The 22,335-nt window shown below is 40.7% G+C and overlaps 1 pseudogene; it reads left to right on the top strand.

The window, feature by feature from the left end:
* The first annotated feature begins 19,199 nt into the window (after window positions 1-19,199).
* Window positions 19,200-20,837, top strand: LOC135276340 (protein FRG2-like; annotated as a pseudogene).
* The last annotated feature ends 1,498 nt before the right edge of the window (window positions 20,838-22,335 follow it).

The following is a 22,335-nucleotide window of genomic DNA, read 5'->3' as shown; positions in this document are numbered from 1 at the left end:
ATATGCATTTGGAAATTGTGGTTTCTTATTGTAACTTTGCTTTGTGATAAAGCCTGAAAACCTACAAAAGTTATAATTTTGTGATTTTTATTTTAAAAGAGTTTTATTGAGGTACCCCACATATATTTGAAGTTAGCACCGATCGTCTTATATTTTTATGTATGCAGAGAAATCATCGTGTGTAGCATCACTGTTATTTCCATGTTAAAGATGAAAAATTACCAGGAAAAGCACAGATGGGTTGTACAATGTCCCCAGAGCTCACATTTGGTCAGAGTGAGCCTGGGTGTCTGGGCCTGTGCTTCTCACCACTGGACCTGACTTCTCCCTGAACCAAGCCCAGCACAGAGTGGGTGGCACCTAGTGAGGTTTGCAGAACCTTTTCTTTGTAATGAGAACATGGTGCGATGTGTATCCACCGTTGTGATTACCTAACAAATGTAAAGAAAAGCACATTTCCTACAGTTTCGTTTTCTCGAGTGTCATACATTTCTTATATTGGTGTCCATCTTTCTATCAATCTTTTTCTAACAAATTACCCATCCACTTATTGGTAATACCCTTATTGAGGTATCATTGCTTTATAATAAATATTGCATAATTAATGTATGCAGTTGAATAAGCACTGAAGCCGAGCATGGTGGCGCACACCTGTGGTCTCAGCTATGCAGGGAAGAGGGAGGAGGATTGCTGCAGACCCAGGGTCTGAGGGTGCAGAGAGCTATGATCTCACCACTGAACTCCAGCCTGGATGACAAAGCAAGACTATGTCTCCAAAGGAAACATGTCATTTCACATGTGCTCACCTGTGCATCCAATATAACAATCAAGATACCAATGAATAACACTTAAAAGCTTCCATCTGTTCCTCTAATTCCTGCATCTCAGTGGTTTTCCTCTCACCATACTGAGTCAATCTTTCATCTTTGTTACTTTAGATCTATTTTTCAAGATTTTGTTAAGGTGAAATCTTGAAGCTTCAATTTCATTTGTGTGGCTTCTTCCTCAGTGTGATTACTTGTGAGTCAGTAATTTGGTTGTGTATAAAAAATGTGTTCATTCTAATGAGGAAGAGGATTTCAGTTAATAAGTATACTCCTACTATTGTAAAGCTCTCTAATATTATTTATTTATTATTTATTTATTAATAAATAAAAAATAACTATATTTATTTATTAATGTTATTTCTAGTTTCTGAATATTACATATAATTTTTTACCCATGGAGACATAGGTATCCAATTAAACTATGTTATTTTTACAACAACTGACGTCATTGAGCTGCAAAGTAGCACATTGTCTTTAATACATTAGATTGTTGGTGTTATAGGAGAAACAAATGACCTTACATCTTGCCAAAGTCAGTGACTTGCAGGAAGAAACAGGAAGAGAATATGACCTTATCTAGGTCAGAGACCAGCAAATGTCATATAAGCTAATGCAAGATTAAATTAGACATATGTACTGGATTACTTAAAACTGAGTATAATAAAGAAGTTCTCAGAGGATGTACAACTGAGAGATTCCTACTGCTATTGAAACCTTTTCTCCCAGGATTGAGGATACATCACAAAAATCTCCACCCTCTACCTCCCAAGATGCTTCTGTGTGGGAAAACGGAACAGCAGCTGTGGCTGAAATGCATCCAGACCCACCTCCCTTGCCACCACTACATTACCAAAGAATTCACATGCAGGTTCAAAGACGCTAACACCTCTGTGTTGCTGGCACCAGAGGAACTCATAGAAACTGGGATAGAAGAAAGAAAAGCTCCAAAGCTCTGTCCATTCTCTTAGGAATGACAGCCTCATCTCCCACCTCCTCTCATTTCCTCTGGAATAGCAGCCTCATCTGCTGGGAGGGGCAGAAAAGAGGCAGCTGAAGACATCAGTGGGAAGACTTAGTGGCTGCTGGAAGAAAATCTGGGAAAAAATAAGGAGACCCTCTGCCCAGGAAAGGGAGGAAGATGAATGGATCAGCATTGCACCTGCAGGAGGGGCAGGGATACTTGGAAGGACACGCCCTGAGCTGAGACTGTGATGTCTGCCTGGAGTATGGCCCCCTCCAAAGGACAGAGAGTGCCCATTCAGTGCAACCCTTCCCACCTCACTGACAACTGTCAGGTCCATGTGGCTCTGGCATGACCTGGGGGATCTGAAAACAGAGTTTCTCTGGATAGCACAAGAGAAAGGCTCAAAGCCAAGCAGGAAACAAAACTAAGGTGTCACTGGAGGAATCTGAATGTCTGGTGGCTGCAGAGGAAATGCAGTTCAATTCTGGCAGCCACCACAGTAATGGCTTTCAAATGTAGGGCTGACTAGTTTCACACAGCTTTCTACAATAAAGGCCTAGAAAAAGTAGGGTATAATCATTCACAAAAATTACAAAACAATTAGCTGACATAAGGAATCTGATAGAAACATCTGTGGAATGTAAATTTTAAAATAACTTGTGTAAATACTTTGAAACATTTACACTTGATCCTATAGTTAGTCTACGTGTAACTTCACAAGATAGTGCCAACATGTGTTTATTTTTAATAACTAATACTTTATTGATATCATGCTTGCGAATGTAACACAGACCACAGAGTAGGTTCTATTAGAACTATTGATAAAAATGCGACCTTTGCAAAGTATTTAGAGAGATTTATTCTGAGTCAAATGTGAGGACTATGCCCTGGGACACAGCCCCAGAAGATCTTGAGAACACGTGCCCAAAGTGGTTTCATTGCAGTTTCAATTTAATGTCTTGGAGAGACTTTAAACATCAACCAATACATGTGAGTTATGTGTTGATTTGGTCCATAAAGATGAAACAGCTACAAGTGAGGCAGTGTGGGGAGGAGATGACAGCTTCAGGTGAATTAAAATACTTTCTGATTGGCGATTGATTGAAAGAATTGAGTTTTTATCTAAAGACCTGAAATCAGTAGGAAAAAAAGGGTCTGGGTTAAGATAACAAGTTTTGGAGAACAAGATTCTTATTATGTAGATGAAATCTCTTATGTGGCCATCCTTAGAGGCAATAAACAGCAAATAATTTCTATTAAGACCTTTAAAAGATGCTAGACTCTCAGCTGATCTCAGTAGAACAAAAAGTCCTGCAAATGAAAGGAGATTCTCTACAGAATGTAAATTTCTCTCGCAAAAAATAACTGTGCAGGGTGATTTTAAAATCTGTCAGAGAAATATATTTTAGGTTAAAAGACCTTTCAAGGCCTGTTGTCTGTCATGTGAGGCTAATCTTGAGTCAGGTTAGAATTTGGCATGTTACTGCTACAAAGAATCTCTTTTCTGAGCCTCGTGCTTATATTTTAATGAAAATGCTGGTTAGTTGTGCTTGAATTCCAAAGGGAGGAGTGTATAATGAGGCATTTCTGATCCTCCATTTTTAACATGGCCTGAGCTAGTTTTTCAAGTGTCTCTGGAACTCCTTGGTGAAGAGAAAGAGTCCATGCAGTCAGTGGGGGTGCTTAGAATTCTACTTGTAGTTTATAGGACATATATGAGACTTATCCTAGTCAGGGGTGTGGGAGAATATTTACTGAGGTAATCACATGGAGGTTGAGACTTGAAAGACGGTATCAGATTCCTCCCTGGAAACCTTTACTCTAGACACTGGAAGGGCAAATCTTATCAAAAAAAAAAAAAGTTAATATTTTTTCTGTGTTCAAAATCACCACCCATTGGGAAAATAATTAAACTTGAGGGACTCAACGATTCTGATTAGTTGTTTGCATCTTGTCAACTTCCAGAGTGAACCCCTCATGGGGTTGACACTGACAAGCAGGCAGATGGGCTTGCTCAGCTGGAGGATGACAGGCATTTTTGTAACCCGTGACCCCATTGAGGCTCTCCCACTGCAAGACCAATCAGGCTGAGGCCTCTGGCTGAAGTGCAACCAGCAAGGAAGGGGTCCAGTGCCCAACCCTGAGGGCTCCTTCCAGGTGCCAAACCACTTTGTAAGGGAAGCTTTGTTCCTGCCTGGATCCCATGCATGTGTTTGCATTTTCTGCACAAAGGGCTTTATCCAGGAACACCCCCAGGAGCTTATAGCGTTTGGACTGCAAATGAAGGGAATTATTCACAAAGTCTCTCATGACCAAAGTCTCCACTGCTCATTAAATGGCATTAACTATGGGATTCACTAGAAGCTGCTGGCCTTTCAGTTGCACAGACCTGCCTCTACACCATTGGTCCCTAACATTTGTGGCACCAGGGAACAGTTTCATGGAAGACAATTTTTCCATGGATGATGATGGTGGGTCGTTACGGGATGAACTTGTTCCATCTGCATTCATCAGGCATTAAATTCTGGTAGGGAGCACTCAACCTAGATCCCTTGCATGTGCAGTTCACAATAGAATACGGCTCCTAGGAGAATCTAATGCACAGCTGATCTGACAGCAGGCGGAGCTCAGCCAGTGATGCTCCCTCACACCCACTTACCTCCTGCTGTGTGGCCCAGTCCCTAATACACTGCACACCTTAAAGGGTCCACAGCCGGGGAGTTGGGAAACCCTACTGTAAACACTTGGAGACTTTACCCTCCAGAAAGGGACATAGAAAACCTGGAGAAAGAGGATCCCCAAGTTGATGTGCATTTTTTGGACCCTTGAGGAAAGAGTGTGAAGGGGAATGGCCCACCCACTGTCCCTCTGCCTAGCATCATTCCAAGTAACCCAGATGAAGAATCTGAGGTGCTTCTAGATAATTGGAGCTTGTTGTACCAGGGAGCACCAGAAAAGGAAACAACCAATGTGTCTGTGTAGTTTCATCCTCTGTAACTGCTTTACGATTCTGGTGCAGGGTGTTGATAGCAGGGAAGGCTGAGCACGTGTGCGGCAGGAGTACACGGGAACTTTGCTGCTTCTCCTCAGATCTGCTGTGATCCTAAAACTGCTATAAAATGAATTCAATGTAAAAGGAGGGGCTAAGTATTTTTCTTTCTTTCTTTCTTTCTTTCTTTCTTTTTTTTTTTTTTTTTTAGACAGAGTATCCCTCTGTCACCAGGCTGGAGTGCAGTGGTGCAATCTTGGCTCACTGCACCCTCACCTCCCAGGTTCAAGTGATCCTCCTGCCTCAGCTTCCCCAGTAGCTGGGACTACAGGCGCATGACTCCATGCCCAGGTAATTTTTTGAATTTTAGTAGAGAGTAGGTTTCACCATGTTGGACAGGATGGTCTCGATCTCCTGACCTTCTGATCCACTCACCTCGGCCTCGCAAAGTGCTGGGATTACAGACGTGAGCCACAGCACCCGGCATCCTACACTAGTTCTTGATGTGTTTATCCTTTCTCCATTCTATGGGATTGGTTGACTGTATATTTGTGAGTTTATTTCTGGATCCTCTATTCTGTTCTATCGCTTTTTATGCAGGTACTATTTATTTTGATGACTTTAGCTTTGTAATATAGCTTGAAATCAGGAAGTGTGAGGTTTCCAGCCTTTTTGTTCTTCTCAGCATTTGGATCTTTGAGGTCTTTTGTGGTTTCATACTAATTTTACAATTGTTTGTTCTACACTTTAAAAAAAATAGCATTAAAATTTTGATAGAAATGTCTTTAACTCTTCAGATCACTTTGTGTAGGATGGATATTTTAACAATATTAATTTTTAGAATCCATTAACACAGGATATATTTCCCATTTTGTATTCTTCAATTTTTTTCTCAACATTTTATAGTTTTCAGTATGCAGATCTTTCATATTTTTTGTTAAACTTATTCCTAAGTATTTTATTCTATTTGATAGTATTGTAAATGGAATTGTTACCTTTATTCTCTTTTCAAATATTTTGCTGTACTGTAAAAAATGCAACTGATTTTTATATGTTAGTAGTGTATCCTAAAAATTTACTAAATTAGTTGGTTAGTTATAACAGGGTTTGTTTGTTTGCTTTTCATAAAATGATGGATATTCTGAAATCTGGTTACACTTTAAATTGAGAGTTGCTATTATCATTTCAAAAGTCTTTAAAATGTGACTAGATGTATTATTGCTGTCATGAATTCAATGGGATTCAAATCTTCCCATTTAAAATAATTTTCTCTGGTTGACCTGGGCCCCGGGGATTGCGGGCACCCCGTGGGAGCCAGGATATCTGGTGAGGGGTGGAAGGGAGAAGTGGTCAGGGACTGCACTGAGCAGGGGAAGCCACAGGGAGGAGAGGGGTTCCTGTGGAGACCAGAGGGGAGCGAGAATGGGCCAGAAACAGGGTGAGGGTGCGGGTGGGCGACAGGACTGCTTCCCGGTGCGGCAGGGAACTTTGCTGAAACTGCCGGCCCCAGGGAACACTGCGGGCAGGGTGGGAGGGAGTGGAGACCAGGCAGACCCCAAGGTCAATATGAAGAAAGGGACCATTTCCTGGTTCTTTGGCCACCGCCCAGCGTTTTTGTGGGCGTGGCCCCCCAAGGGCTGGAGCAGAGGAGAAGGCAGCTTCCAGTGGGCTCGGAGAGCTAAGGGGCTCACACCCGCTTTGCAGGGCCCGAGTGACTGCGGAAGACTGGGAGAGCTGCAGATCCCGCTGGCCAGGTGGGTGGGCGCAGGGGGCGAGGTCGGGGCTGAGCTCCTGGGACCTGCAGGTGACCCTGGAGGAATCTACAAGCACCTGCCCTGCAACTGGCCTTCTGGGAGACCCGTGTGGACAGCGCCGTGGACACGCCCTTCCCAGCTGGAACATTTGTGAGGCTGGAATTTAAGCTCTGGCAGACAGACAAGTGGCCGGAGGAAGGACTGGAAGAAACCCAGGTGCAGAGTCCAGCCCAAGGGGAGGAAGCAAAAACTCCTGACCTGCGTCAAACTGGGCTCCGAGGATAAGGTTCTGGGCAGTACGATTCACTGCCCTACAGAGATGCAGACTAGGCAGGAGCCTGAGGAGCACCAGGAGACCCGGTGCAGCCGGCAGAGTGGGCAGCGAGGACCCCACAGCTACTGACTGCTTCCCTGCCCAGTTCGCCTTCTCCAAGGCCTGGCCCCCAGCTGAGCCCAGCACTGAATCGCCTGGTGCTTCCTGGAGCACTGCTGGGGGTAACCAGTGGAAGACCCCACCTCCCAGGGAGAGGACCCCACTATATCCCCAGATAATGAAACTGCTCTCTCCCCCCAAGAAAACAACAAATAATTAATCTGGTCTTTGAAAATCTGTATCCTCTGTCTACTGGTCAAAATGCTGCCCATTTATCTATGTGCCTAATTAATCAAACTTTTTAATGAAGTGAGCTAACTTTTTTTATTATGGAACAAAATAGTAAATTTCATAATGGTTTTAATATCATCTAATATGATTGAAAATATGTCAATTTGTCATTGCCACTGCCCTTTGTGTTACTTACTTTACTCTGTTACATATTCTGTCTCTAAATGTCTAAGTGGCTTAGAATCTTGCCTAATGTATGTGCTAAGTGCTAACTACTCTAATTCATCAAAATATCTTTCTATACCATTCTTAAATTACAACAATTTTTATTTATTTCATTAAAATTATTTTTTCTGCCTAATCTTATTATTTAAGAAAATTATAAGGTCTATTCTGTTTGCCCTTTTGATAAAAGTCAAAGTTTTGGCCAGGCACGGTGGCTCTCTCCTGTAATCATAGCACTTTAGGAGGCCAAGGCGGGCGGATCACGAGGTCAGGAGATGTAGACCAGCCCGGCCAATATGGTGAAACCCTGTGTTTACTAAAAACACAAAAATTAGTTGGGTGTGGTTGTGCATGCCTGTAATCCTAGTTACTCAGGAGGCTGAAGCAGGAGAATCGCTTGAACCAGGGAGCGGGAGGTTACATTGAGTCGAGATGGCACCATTGCACTGCACTCCAGCCTGCGTAAGGGAGTCTCGTTCTGTTGCCCAGGCTGGAGTGCAGTGGCACGATCTCAGCTCATGGCAACCTCTGCCTCTCCAGGTTCAAACAATTCTCCTGCCTCAGCCTTCCCAGCAGCTGGGATTACAGGCATCTGCCACAATGCCTGGATAATTTTTGTATTTTTAATAGAGATGGGCTTTCACTGTGTTGGCCAGGCTGGTCTCAAACTCCTGACCTCAAGATTTCCCTGCCTCGGCATCCCAAAGTGCTGGGATTACAGGCATGATCGCTGAGCCTGGCCTTTTTTCCTCCTCTTTATTAATCCGTTAGAGAGTACAGATGCAGCTCCATTGCAGCAGCATGTTGCATGATGATGAAGTATGGGCTTTTGGTGTGACAATCATCTGAATGCTGTTTATTGTCCCAGTTAGGTTATCTTCTCATTCCCAAACCCTCTCCCAACCTCCCATCTTTATCAGTCTCCAGTGTTCATTTTTCCAGTCTCTGTATCCAAGTGTATGCATAATTGGTTTACCACTTATACCTGAGAAAATGGAGAACTTGATTTTCTGTTTCTGAGGTTTTTTAACTTACAATAATGACCTCCAGTTTTATTCATGTTGCTGAAAAATACATTATTTTACTCCTCTTTATCATTGAGTAGTATTCCATGGTATAAATGTATAGCACATTTTCTCTATTTGATTATTGACTGATAAATTTAAACTGATTTTATATATTTGCTATTGTGAATAGTGCTGGAATAAACATACAAGTGTGGGTATTTTCTTTATGGAAGGAGTTATTTCCATTTGGGTAGATACCAAGTAGTGGGAGTGCTGAATCAAATGGAGATTCTATTTTTAGTCTTTTGAGAAATCACCACACTGTTTTCCACAGAGGTTGTAGAAACTTACATTCCCACAAACAATGTATAAGTGTTCTCTTTCCTCTTTCCTCTGTATCCTTATACATATCTCTCTCTCTTTTTTTTTCTTTTTTTAGTAATAGACATTTTGCATGGTGTAAGTTGGTATCACATTGTGGTTTTTAATTGGCATTTCTCTGATCATTGACAATGCTGAGTGTCTTTTACAGGCTTATCGACCATCATTGTCTTTTTTTTTAATGTCTGTTTATTTTCTCACCCTGGTTTTTAATGAGGTTACTTGTTTCATTTTTGTTGAGCTGTTTGAGTTCCTTGTGTATTCTGGACATTAGTTCTATGTTGCATGCAAAAGTTGTAAACATTTATCTCATTCCATAAGTTTCTTACTCACTCTGTTGATTAAAAAGCTCATTTTCAGGAGCTTTTTAGTTGAATTGAGTTCTTTTTGTCTATTTTTGTTATTGTTATATCTGCTTTTGATATTGTAGTCATAAATTCTTTGTCCAAGTCAATGTCCAGAAGAGTTTATCTAGAGTTTCATCTAGCATTTTTATAGTTTCAGGTCTTACAATTTAGATTTTTAATTCATACTGAGTTGATTTTTGTATATAGTGGGAGATAGGGGTCCCATTCCATACTTCCGCTTACAGCGATACAATTTTTCCAGCACAATTGGTGAAATAGGATGTCACTTCTCCAATGTGTGTTTTTGTTGACAATTGTTTGTATGCATGTGGTTTATTTCTAGGTTCACTATTCTGTTCCATTGATCTATGTGTATATGTGTTGTCATATCAGTATCATGCTATTTTGGTTACTTAAGCCTTCTAGTATAATTTTAAGTCAGATAATATAATATCCCCAACTTTCTTCTGTTTGTTTAAATTTGCTTTGGCTATTCAGGCTCTTTTCTTGGTTCCATGTGAATTTTAGAATTTCTTAAATTCTATAAAAAATAACATTGGCATTTTGATAGGAATTGCCTTTAATATGTAGATTGCTTTGGGCATTACGGTCATTTTAATGATTATCATTCTTTCAATCCATGAGCATGGGATGTTTTTCCCATTTGCGTCATGTACAATTTATTTCATCAGTGTTTTGTAATTTTCCTTGTAGAGATTTACTGAGATTCACTGGGGATGGTGGCAAAATTTTATGGAAAATATTAGGGAAATTTCTATATTATAGTCTTAAACCTTTTGGAAGGCTGAAAGGTTTTACTGGCACAGACTGAAGGTGGCAGTTCCATTAAGTTAGGGAGAAGATAGGAACGATAAGAAGCTTTTCCAGTTTAAGTCTGTTTATCCCACATCCCTTTGTCTCTACTCAACTGTTTGCTCATGTCAACTTTGTGCTGGATGTCCCTCTCAGGGGGAGATCAAAGGAGAATTACCTGTTAAAGTGTCTACTCTGTGCCCAGAACCTAAAGCTTTTATCATTTATAAAACCACTCTTTTAACCATGTTAATTATGCACAAATGTGCTGACTTAGAACCTCTGTTGTAAAATTTATACTGAATAAATGTAAAGATGGAGAGGGAGTCTTAGTTGGTTGCCTCTCACCCTCTGAAAGCAGCCAACGTCGATCCCTAGCCCACTTGAATCACTGTATGGTGTGAAAGTGCATTCATTTATCCATCGGTGAGTCAGGGTCTGCAGGTGAACTTCCACAGGTGGTGGTCAACAGCTCAGAGATTTTTCATCTCTTTGACTAATTGTATTTCTAGGCATTTTACCTTTTTTGTAGCTTTGTAAAAGAAAGTGACTTTTTAGTTCAGTTCTCAGCTTGATCATCATTGGTGTATAAAAGTGCTACTAATTTTTGTCCCTTGATTTTTGCATCTTGAAATAAATCTGGGAGTTTTTTTGGTGGTCTTTAGATTTTTCTATATATGATATTATGTCATCTTCAAAGAGGGACAATTTGACTCTCTAATTACAACCACATGCATGCTCCCACTAAGACCAATAGACCGTGTCTGTGGAGAGGGCACAGGTGATGGTATTTCTTTAAACTGGCCATGTGATTACAGTTGGAAGCCTAGGCTGTGAGCCACTTAGCTAAGCATTGCCTCTCAAGTTTCTCTACTTTTCTTTCTTTTACTTTTTCTTTTTTTCCTTTTTTTTTTTTTTTGTGAGACAGAGTCTAGCTCTGTAGCCAAACTAAAGTGTAGTGGTATGATCTTGGCTCACTGAAACATCTGCCTCCAGGGTTCAAGTGATTCTATTGCCTCAGCCTCCTGAGTAGCTGGGATTACAGGCATGTGCCACCACACCCAGCTAATTTTTTGTGTATGTTTTTAGTAGAGATGGGATTTCATTATGTTGTCCAGGATAGTCCTCATTTCCTGATCTCATGATCTGCCTGCCTTGGCCTCCCAAAGTGCTGGGATTACAGGCATGAGCCACCACGCCTGGCCTCTTTTCCTTCTTTCTTTTGTTCTCTCTCTTTCTTTCTCTTTCCTTCTTTCTTTCTCTTTCCTTCTTTCTTTCTCTTCCTCTTTCTTTCTTTCTTTCTTTCTTTCTTTCTTTCTTTCTTTCTTTCTTTCTTTCTTCTTTCTTTCTCTCTCTCTCTTTCTTTCTGACAGAGTTTTCTTTTTCCTTTTTCCTTTTTTTTGAGACAGAATCTTCCTCTGTCACCAGGCTGGAATGCAATGGCACAATTTCAGCTCACTGCAACCTCCGCCTCCCAGATTCAAGTGATCCTCCTGCCTCAGCCTCCCAAGTAGCTGGGACTACAGATGCACACCACCATGTCCAGCTAATTTTTGTATTTTTTGTATAGTCATGGGTTTCACCATGTTGGCCAGGATGGTCTCAATCTCTCAACCTTGTGATCTGCCTGCCTCATGATCACAAAGTGCTAGGATTACAGGCATGAGCCACTGTGCCTTACTGAGACAAAGTTTTCATTGCATCCAGTGGTGCAATCTTGGCTCACTGCAACCTCTGCCTGCCAGATTCAAGCGATTCTTCAGCCTCAGCCACCTGAGTAGCTAGGATTACAGGCACCCACCACCACACCTGGCTAATTTATATATGTTTTTAAAAGACATGGTTTGGCCATGTTGCCCAGGCTGGTCTTGAACTCCTGACCTCAGGTGATCTGCCCTCCTCAGCTTCCCAAAGTACTGAGATTACAGGTGTGAGCCACTGTGCCGGGCTGCCTCTCAAGTTTCAATGTGCATATAAATCGTTTCTGATTCCAGGCCTCTCTCTTAATAATGTGATTCTTCAGATTTGGAAGGGGTTCATTAATTGGCTTCTTTAAAAAGTTTCCTCTTGGGCTGGGTGCCATGGTTCACACATGTAATCCCAGCACTTTGGGAGGCTGAGGCTGGTGGATCACGAGGTCAGGAGTTCCAGACCAGCCTGGCCAATAATGGTGAAACCCTGTCTCTACTTAAAAAACAAAAATTAGCTGGGCGTGGTGGTACCTGCCTGTAGTCCCAGATACTCTGGAGGCTGAGGCAAGAGAATCGCTTGAACCCAGGAGGCAGAGGTTGCAGTGAACTGAGATTGCTCCACTTACACCAGCCTGAGTAACAGAGTGAGACTCTGTCTCAAAAAAAAAAAGTTTCCTTTTAATGCTATTGTTTCTACCACTACATCCAATATAGTAGCACTCAGCTGCAGAAAGTAGGCACAGCACAGAGTTCCTGGCACCCAACACTCTTACCACAACACAAATACTTTTGGCCCAAAGTGGAAACCACAAATCACCATTTTCAAACATGCCATTTTCTGCTGGCTCTTTACAGTTAACAAAGCCTAGAGAAGGCATCAATATTTGAGTCAGCCTGCATTTGGAAAACATGTACACATCAGTTAATACAACATTCATTGAGCATGTACTATGTGTTCAGGAGTCTGTTACAGAGCACTGTTCAGGAAACATCACATGATGTGAGTAACTCCTCATAGCACCCTGGGGGTTGGGTGCTAAGTTTTCTGTAATTTTCAGGATTTAAATGAAGGGCCCAGCATTTCAATTTTTTTCCATTTTAAAAAAATATTTATCTCAAAAAAATGTGCAGAATAAAAGCTACATAGACAGATGAGGGGGATAGAGAAAAAAGATGAACTGATCAGAGAGATTTTTAAATATTTTTATTTGCTTTCTTGTGCCTTGTGGAGCAACTACCAGATCTACAGGATGGAAAACAGGTTGTTAGGTGGGATGTCTCTAGAAGCACTGGCTTCAATGAAAAAGAAATTATAGCCCCCAAATATATACTTCTTTGCTTCCATTTGTCTGCTTTTCAGTTTTAGGAAATTTTGGGAACCAATTCAGGAGAGGCAGCAGGAGCCAGCACCAGCATCTCTTATCTCCTTTAATCAGTTCTGTGAGAGATTCTAGGTTGAGGCCAGACCTGGATGAGGCCTTAGAAGAGGGTGGATCTGGGCAGGGCTGGAACAGAAAGTGGGTGCCATGTTTCTGATGTTCATGCTGGTGGAGAATATCCAGTTCTGTCTTTCTTAAGCCTGCCCAATAGAAACTGGACTCTTAAAGCTTGTGTAATTTTAATCTATTCTAGCCACTTCCCTGTCAATTTTTATAACACATGATAACAAGGGACTTAATGAAAACTCTTAGGGTTTTTTAGGACAATTATATGAGAAGCTAAAAACTTATTTTTATCAAGAAAAAATAAATACAAACAATCACGACAATAACAATAATTCTTTTGTCCACAAATAGCCCTTCAGGTGGTGACACCAGAACTCACAGCAACAGCAACAGCACAAGGGAAGGGGAGCAAATGCAGCCAAGGTCCCCTGTGCACCTCCCTTCTTCCTTCTGACCACAGGATGCTGAATAGTCATTAATCCATTTGCTCTAGACTAAAAGTTTTTGGAGAGTAGAAACCATAAATTCTTCATCAGTTTTTCTAATGGTCATGTGATGTAGTTTAGATGTCCCCTTTAAATCTTATATTGAATTTTAATCCCCAATGTCACAGATAGGGCTTGTGGGGAGGTGGTTGAATCCCAGGGTGAATCTCATGGCTCTGTGCCATCCTTGTGAGAGTGAGTACCCATGAGATCTGGTTGTTTAGAAGTGTGGCCCATCTCTCCCCCATCTGTATTGTTCCTGCTTCTCTTTCACCATGACTGTAAGATTCCTGAGGCCTTCCCAGAAGCAGATGCTGGTGCTATGCTTCCTGTACAGCCTGCAGAACCATGAGCCAATTAAACTATTTTTTTTTTATAAATTACCCAGTCTCAGGGTTTTCTAACAGCAATGCAAGAATAGCTTAATGCACTATATATAATGAAAGCAATTAACATATTGATCAGTTTGAGTCTCTAGACTTCTGCCTTGCTTTAGCTCAAAGAGCAGGAGGTGACCAACTTTCATCTACTGCTTCTGAACATGGGAGAATTTTCAGTTTATTTTAAAATGTTTCATGATCAAAGCCCCATGTTTTGTGTAGAAAAAGGAAGGTGTCTGAGAAAATAGGTCTTTTAACTTATTTTTCTTTCTGAAACAAGGTATCTTTCCCTGTCATTCTGGCTGGGGTGCAGTGGCTCACTGCAGCTTTGACATTCTGGGCTCCAGTGATTCTCTCACCTCAGCCCCCCCAAGTAGCTGGGACCACAGGTGCACCTCAGCTCCCCCAAGTAGCTGGGACCACAGGTGCACACTATTACAACTGACTAATTTCTGTATTTTTGGCAGAAATTAGGTTTTGCTATGTTGAGCAGGCTGGTCTTGTACTCCTGAGCTCAAGTGATCCTCCAGTCTCAGCATTCCAAAGTTCTGGAATTACATGTGTGAGCAACCACACCAGGCAGATGGGTCTAAACTGATTTTAATCAGGGTACCTGAGCATGGAAGACATGCCCTTAATTTTTTTCCTAACACAATGTTTGACAGTTTGTTTTATTCCTGTGATTCATAAGGATATGATAGTAAAAGGCTTTGAAAGCCTTTAGAAAAAAAGTACTATATTGTGCTTAAAACCACCTTTTACTCTGAAAGCAAGTGCCATCCAGATACATCTGTTGAGAAAATATTTTCTCCTGCTGCATTTTAGCCAAACAGCTGAGTATGTCTTGAATCTTTTTTTTATTTTTAACAGGACAAATGTATTTTTCTAAGACCCCAAACTCCGGAGTGGCCATGGGGCAAATCACCACTGCACACAAGGAAAGCATGCACAGCAAATGCATCTCTCACCCCAAACCAGGGGTTGTTACCCATAGGTGCAGATGGGAATCGCCAGAGAGGATCTTAAAATTATCTAAACACAAAAGGCAATAGGTTAACTAAATCAGAATCCCTGTAGTGGGATCCGGGCAACAATGCCGTTTAAAGCTTTCTGGGTAACTATGGGGTACAAACAAGTTCCCAAACTGCTGCTTTAAATCAACTTCTTCCGGTGAACTAGTGGCAAATGGTTTCCTGTAATGAATGGAAAAATTTGCTGCTGAGTTGTGGTCTTCTGATCTTACCTGCATTACTTACTCTTATTTGCAGAACTGACCTCTGCTACACATTTTATTCCTGATTCAATCCAGTTCTACTCACACCAGATGCACACTATGTGCTAGGTGCCCTTGCACTGCTGAATCTCACTGTGGGAAGAGGACTTTGGTGAAGAATAATTGCATCCTAAAAAAACTCAAAATGCTGAACTCAAATGATCCTCCTACCTTGGCCCCCCAAAGACCTAAGATTGTAGGCATGGGCCACCACGCCTGGCCTATACCCTAAAAAATTAAAATAATTATACTTACTAAATTGATTAAAACTTAGAAAGACCTAGAAGGACACCAAAAAGTTAGGACATGGATAAATACCTTGAAATATTAATATTCATCTGATGATGCCCGAGTAAATATGTCCCACTTTAAAACAGTACAAAACAGTGCTATTATCCTGCGCTATTAAGTTAAAATATTGTGCAGATAGGTAATATTTACATTTTTATATATGTATAGCATTCATGCAGAAAGACGTACAAAGAAATCACGTAAAGCTCAATCAATTATTACAAAGTGAACACACTTGTGTAACCTAGAAATGGAAAACCAGCTTCACTGATGCTCTGGCAACTCTCTTTTTGCTCCCCCAAAGTCACTAGGATCTTAAGAGCTAACATTGTAGTCAACTTTGTATTCTTATACATGTTTTATTACAGAAAATTTAAAATGTATACAAAATGATAAAAATGTACAATAGGCTTGTTACCCAGGCTCAGCAACAACTAATAAGGTGCCAATTTTCAACCCATTTCTCAAGCAGACATTATTCTTTATTTATTTACTTTATTTATTTATGTATTTTTTTGTGTGTGTGTGTGTGTGTGTGTGTGTGTTGGTGTGATATAAGATGTGTGCTCATTGAAGGTAAAATCTTGGCTGAGCACAATGGCTTAAGCCTGTGTAATTCCATCACTTTGGAAAGACAAGGCAGGAGGATCATTTGCAGTTAGGAGTTTGAGAACAGCCTGGGCAACATAGTGAGATCACATCTCTACTAATTTTTTTTTTTTTTTTAATTAATCTGGCATCGCGGTACATTCCCATAGTTCCAGCTACTTGGGATGTTGGCATAGCAGGATCCCTCAATCCCTAGAGTTTGAGGCTACAGTGAGTTGTGATTTTGCCACAACACATCAGCCTGGGTAACAGAGTGAGACTGTTTCTAAAAAAAGAGAAACGTTTTAACTAGGTTTTCACACATAAACACACCCATATAAACAATCCCTCTTTTAACAGAAGTAGTACAAAAATTAAAAATCATTAATGTGAACCCATTTCTAACTCAGACTTTATCTTTTAATTAGGTTTTTCTTTTTTTGAGATAAGATGTGCACTCATTGAAAAGTCTAATCTTGGCTGGGTGTGGTGGCTCACATTTGTAACCCCATCACTTTGGGAGCCAGAGCTCAGGAGTTTGAGACCAGCCTGGACAATATAACAAGACCTCACTGGGGCAACATAGTTAGACCTCATCTCTACAATGATTTTTAAAAAATTAGTTGGGCATGGTGGTGCACATTCGTAGTCCCAGCTGTTTGGAAGGCTGACATGGGAGGATCACTGGAGTCTAGGAGGTTAAAGCTGTCACCTGAGTGATAGAGTGAAGCTCTGTCAAAAAAAGGTACAATCTTAACAGTACATGTTTGACACATCAACACATCCATATAAACAATACCTCTCTTAAAAATGAAAGTACCCAATTTAACAACTATTAATATGCATGAGAATTATCTAGAAATTTTTTGTTTGTTTTGATTTGAGTTTTTTATTGAAAGGGGACATCTAGAAACGTTATTTGAAATCTAGATAAGTTTTTTTCTCTTTTTGAGATGGAGTTTTGCTCTATTGCCCAGGCTGGAGTGCAGTGGCATGATCTTGGCTCACTGAAATTTCTTTTTCCCAGGTTCGAGTGATCCTCCTGCCTCAGCCTTCTGAGTAGCTGGGATTACAGACATGCACCACCACACTCAGATTTTTTAATGTATTTTTAGTACAGATGGGGTTTCCGTTGATCCACCCAACTTGGTCCTGCAAAGTACTGAGATTGTAGGTGTGAGGCAGCATGCCCTGCCAGGCCTGAATTTTGCCTGAGAATTTGTCTTTCTAACAAAGTACAGCATATGACAGCTACAAGGTCTCTTTTATCTAAAATAAATAGAATTTAATAAATAAAAATTGAATAAATTGACTTAGCTAAGGTTAAAGGACAAATCAAAGCACCGATATTATGTGTTATCTATAGAAGTATATTTTAACAATGACATAAACTATTAATAACCAATAAATGTTATAATAATTTATTAACTAAAATAACCAAAATTCTTATGATATCTATGAAAATGGTTTCTTTCAGTAAAATATTCTCATATCTTGAGAGGGCACTGGTTAAAAACAGCAAAGATTTGGAAGTCGATGTCTCATCAAGTAAGTAGCAGACCTCTCTTCACACCTTTTACAGAGTTAGCTAAAAAGCAGTCATTTACACAAGAGCAGATAATTTTCCTAGCTTTCTATCAAGTTTATGTGTTAATGTTGTTACAAAATTTGACTCAATTTTTAAATAAAATTACCTGACAAAATTTTATATAATATTATATTGGAATCTTTCAAAATGTATTTATAGGTCAAATAAATTTTATATGCTATCATATTATAATACATAATGTTACAATGATAAGTTCCATTTACATTCAGACAATTTCATTAGGCAGTGTCTTTCCACCACTAATCTTTTTTTTGGTTCCACTATTTGCACAGCTGGGAAAACATAGACTCACCCAACACAGTCTCTTCCTCTGTCTTTCTATTCCTCAGAGAATCAGTTCATCACTCAATCAAGTCATTTGGGACTGGAGGCTGAGTACTCCCTAACACAGAATGTCTCATTCCTGAATGCTGTTTTCAGAAGAGGGGGATACAATAAGGTCCTTTTAGGGAACACTTGCTGGGACATAGACTAAGCCATCTATAGTTTGAGGGCTCTGACCAGCAGAGGCAGACTCCGCAGTAGGAAGCGATGAGGCAGCTGTTCCGAACCTGGAGCTCCACCACACCTTGTCCTGTCTCGCGGAGGCAGTTTTGAGAGGCTGCTCTGGAGTGTATCTTGAAGGTGGATGTTAAGAAACAATGTAGGCTTTGATGGGATTCAGGTGGTGTCTGCTGTGTGAAAATGGGAGCTGAATGTTCAGAAGCTAGGCTGTTTTTCCTGTGATCAGTTGGGTTACCATTTGGAACCAAGTCCGTTTACACCAGGGAGGCTGAATAAATTCCATAGAACACAGTGGTGCTCCCTGGAAAACAAAAGAAGGGTGAGAAAGGGGGCAAGTTTTTCCACGTAGACTTTTTGCTACCTCAGAAATCAGGGGCTGATTAGGTTAGCATAGGCTCTAACCTAATTATTCAATTTTATTGCATGTAATCTAATTATCTTCCTCACTTTTAAGGTAAGAAGGGCCATTTTATGTGGTATTTAGTTTTTCTCTGCATTTTCATTTTATCACATTTGTGTGAATCTAATACAATCAACCAAAATTTGACATTTGTTGTTTCCAAGCATTAAAGAAATGATAATATCCAAGTATATAATTTTAACACTACGTATAATAAATTCTCTTTCTGTGCAAAATATATAACATCTGTCAATAGAAGTATGTCTAATTCTGCATCTTAAATGATGAACAGGATCATAAATACTTGCAATAGGAACTGAGACAAAAATTAGAAGGAATGACTCCCCGATCTTCTGATCCCTGTGTTCCTGATTCTTTGTTTTCTTGACACTATGACAGGATTCTGAAAATGCCTCTCTTTAACTGTGCCTAGGTCCCCAGTAGAACTACAGTAAGAAACTTCTTATTGAGGCTCTAAAAAGTAATAGAAAGGAGAAAACTGTTCAGCCAATCAGAGTAAGCCACGCCCAGCCGAGGGAGGTATAAAAGGCAAGTCCAGCCGACTAACCCGCGCTCTGCATTTGGACGTGTAAGAGAGAGCACCTTATGCTTGAGCTTCGACATGGGAAGGGGAAATGAAGACTCCGATCTCCACTGCTCCTCTACCGAAAGCTCCACAGTCCAGCCCCATTTCCAACAGATCTCCTTTACAGAAAAGGGCTCAGATGAGAAGAAACCATTTAAAACAATAGGCAAGACAGTCTCCTCTCAATCCAGTGAGAATCACATACAAAGGCAAGGTAAGCCCTAGGGCTGTTTCTATGGCGGCTGGAAGGAGGGCTGGAATCAGGGATACTGAGCTGAATGTCTTTAGTAGGGTTTTATTTTGAGATTAGGGATGGGAAATGGCTTAGTGCTCTCAGGGGACTTTGAGAAATATGATCATTCATGACACTGGCAGAAGAGCTTCGCTTGGAAGACTATCCACACAAATGTGTCAGAGATAGACTATGGGACTCTGCCTAGGGAGAGGTGAGTTACTTAAATTTCCTTTTGCATCAGGATCAGAGCCCAATTCAAACGAGAAGAATTCTGAGAAAACTAAGCTGAAAGCCGGAAACAGTACTGCTAGATCAGGTAAGATTTGACTCTTTCAAGGTGGGAAGGGACAGGGCAGCGACACAGGCTCCCCAGCAAGGAAACTGGAAGCTCCTTGGCAGCCAGGGCCTTACAGATTTTGGACACTGGAGAACAGAGGAGAGCTGGGGTTTGGTGGTAACCTCAGCTCCTGAGTGCCAGGATGGACTTTGAATTTCAGGTCTTTCAGTTGGAGGCACTTTCTCAAACTCTCATTGTATCCACAGAACCAGAGTCCAGCTCATGTCAGGGAAACTGCAGGAAAAGAACAATCAGTTCCAAGGAGAGCTGCCAAGACAGAGCAGGTAGGATCCTGGTGTTTTTTGTTGTTGTTGGTTTTTTTGTTTTGTTTCGTTTTGCCCCAAAGGGCAAATAATCAGAAAACTTTTATACGAGGCTTGAGCAGGAAGGGAGTTACTTAGTGACAAGAAAATTTTTGAGATCTTAGCATCCAGAATATATTTGGGGACTCAGAAGGGGTTCAGCCTCATTTTATTCCAGTGGTGAGGTGGTCAGGAAGGAGTGGGAGAGACTAGTGGGGTTCACCTGAGCACACAGAGGTTTCCAGAAATGAGGGTCTGTGGGAAATGTTCTGGTGAGTCTCTCACATGCTTTTTCTGTAGGGAACTGTCTAGAAGAGGAGCGCAGCTTAACAATGAAAAAAAAGTCAAAGTCCTCCACTGCTGTGCACAGCAGTGAAATCCAGGAGACCTGTGATGCCCACCATAGGAGACATTTGAGGGCTCGCATTGGACACAGCAAGCGGCACAGGTCTCGGGCACTAGGAGTTCAACCACCCTCACTTCGAAAAAGCTTGGTGACCTCTATGTGAGCTACATCAGAGGCTATTTATCAAGACCTAGCCCAGGTGTGGGCACAGCTCATCCATTCTCCACTGACCTGGGAGCAGTTCACATGGCTCACTCAGCTCCGGGGAGCTCTGTGTGCTCATGCGCAGACCTTCTATGCCATGGCCATGCAGGCAGCTTATGCCTTCCCTGCTGAGGACTGGCTTGTCCCAGACACACTGCCTGATGCTGGGGATTCAGCCCTGGATAGAGAAGTCCACCCCTTCCCTGGCCAGGAGATAACTAAGCCTGTTAGTAGATCAGATGAGGCTTGAGCTGCAAGCACCCTGACCCTATTCAGCAGAGGATGCAGTTCTGGGAATGAGAACAAGGGCCTGCTACTTCTCAGATTCTTCCAGATGACCAGCAGTGATGATTTTAGATGCACTGTGTTAATAAATGACAGAACCTGAAGCAGTCACAGGAAAGAAACTTGAACAATATACTCAGAATGGTAAGCCCTGCATTTTGCAGAGGGCTAAGGCTACAGACTGATTTTATACTTCATGTTAGACACTTGGTGCCTTTTGGATATCTGATGACAGTCATGCATTTATATGTAATCAGGAAAATATTAGAATGTAATCATATGATTTGCATATTTTAGATTGTAGGAAAGTAAATATAAAATTATATGCCTTTTTTTTTGAGAGAGAGTCTTGCTGTCTTACCCAGTCTGAAGTGCAGTGGCACAATCTTAGCTCACTGAAACCTTCATTTCCTAGGTTCAAACAATTCTCATGCCTCAGCCTCCCAAGTTGCTAGGACTAAAAGCATGTATATATATTTTTTCTTGTATTGTTAGTAAAGACAGAGTTTTGGCTAATTTTTTTCCTCATATTGTTAGCAGAGACATATTTTTGTCATGTGGGCCAGGTTGGTCTTCAACACAAGTGATCCACCAGCCTTGGCCTCCCAAAGTGCTGGGATTACAGGCATGAACTGCCTTACCAAGAAATTGCTCCTCTTTTAATTCAGAAATGGTTGTAGGTTCTCACTCTTCCAGCCTGAACCCAGGGAGTACTAATATCCACAAACCAAAAATAGCATTACCTGTGGGAAAATGTCTATACATTTTTACAGTTTGATGTAATTATAGTAAAATTACTATGTAATTGGTTTACTTTTAATATTTTTACATAAAATTTAAGTCAAGATATATTAAACAGTAAATGGTTGTATTTATTTTTTCACCTGCCTCAGGTATTTTTATTTTAAACGTCCTAAATTTAAATTAAATTGTATTTTACACATTTCAATTGATTGTACTGTGTTACAGAATATGAAGATTTCATAACATACTACAATACAGCATATTTTGTTATATTTGACATATATTCTACTTTCATTTTATACTGACATCATACAGTCTTTCACTGTGTAAGTGTATTATTTGTTCGGATGCTTTATAATTTTCATTTAATGTATAATGAAATGAACATTAATGTTGTTTGGAATTTTAAATTTTAAGATAATTTGTCTCTCTTCCATATGGAATTTGTATTTACCATAGATGTGAAAATGAGAATGTCTTATCTTCACTTTTGCGTCATCCTAACCCTGACCTCCTCACAGCCCATAGCCCTTGTCATAATCAGGGAATAGTGTTCTATCACTCCAGTAAATGGGGACAATTCAATGATAATACACAGATATCAATTGGAGATATAGAGCTTTTGTTCTCCACCGCAATAGAAAAGAATCACAGTAATGTGAGTCACGCAATTTTTGGGTTGACACTGCTTATAAAAGTTATTCTTACACTATGCTGTA

Source organism: Aotus nancymaae, unplaced genomic scaffold, assembly GCF_030222135.1.
Source record: "Aotus nancymaae isolate 86718 unplaced genomic scaffold, 86718_ANA_hifiasm-v0.15.2.pri h1tg000022l_1, whole genome shotgun sequence".
NCBI lineage: Eukaryota > Metazoa > Chordata > Mammalia > Primates > Aotidae > Aotus > Aotus nancymaae.
Note: the sequence above shows the minus strand (reverse complement) of the source record. Positions and strands in the feature narration are given on the sequence as shown.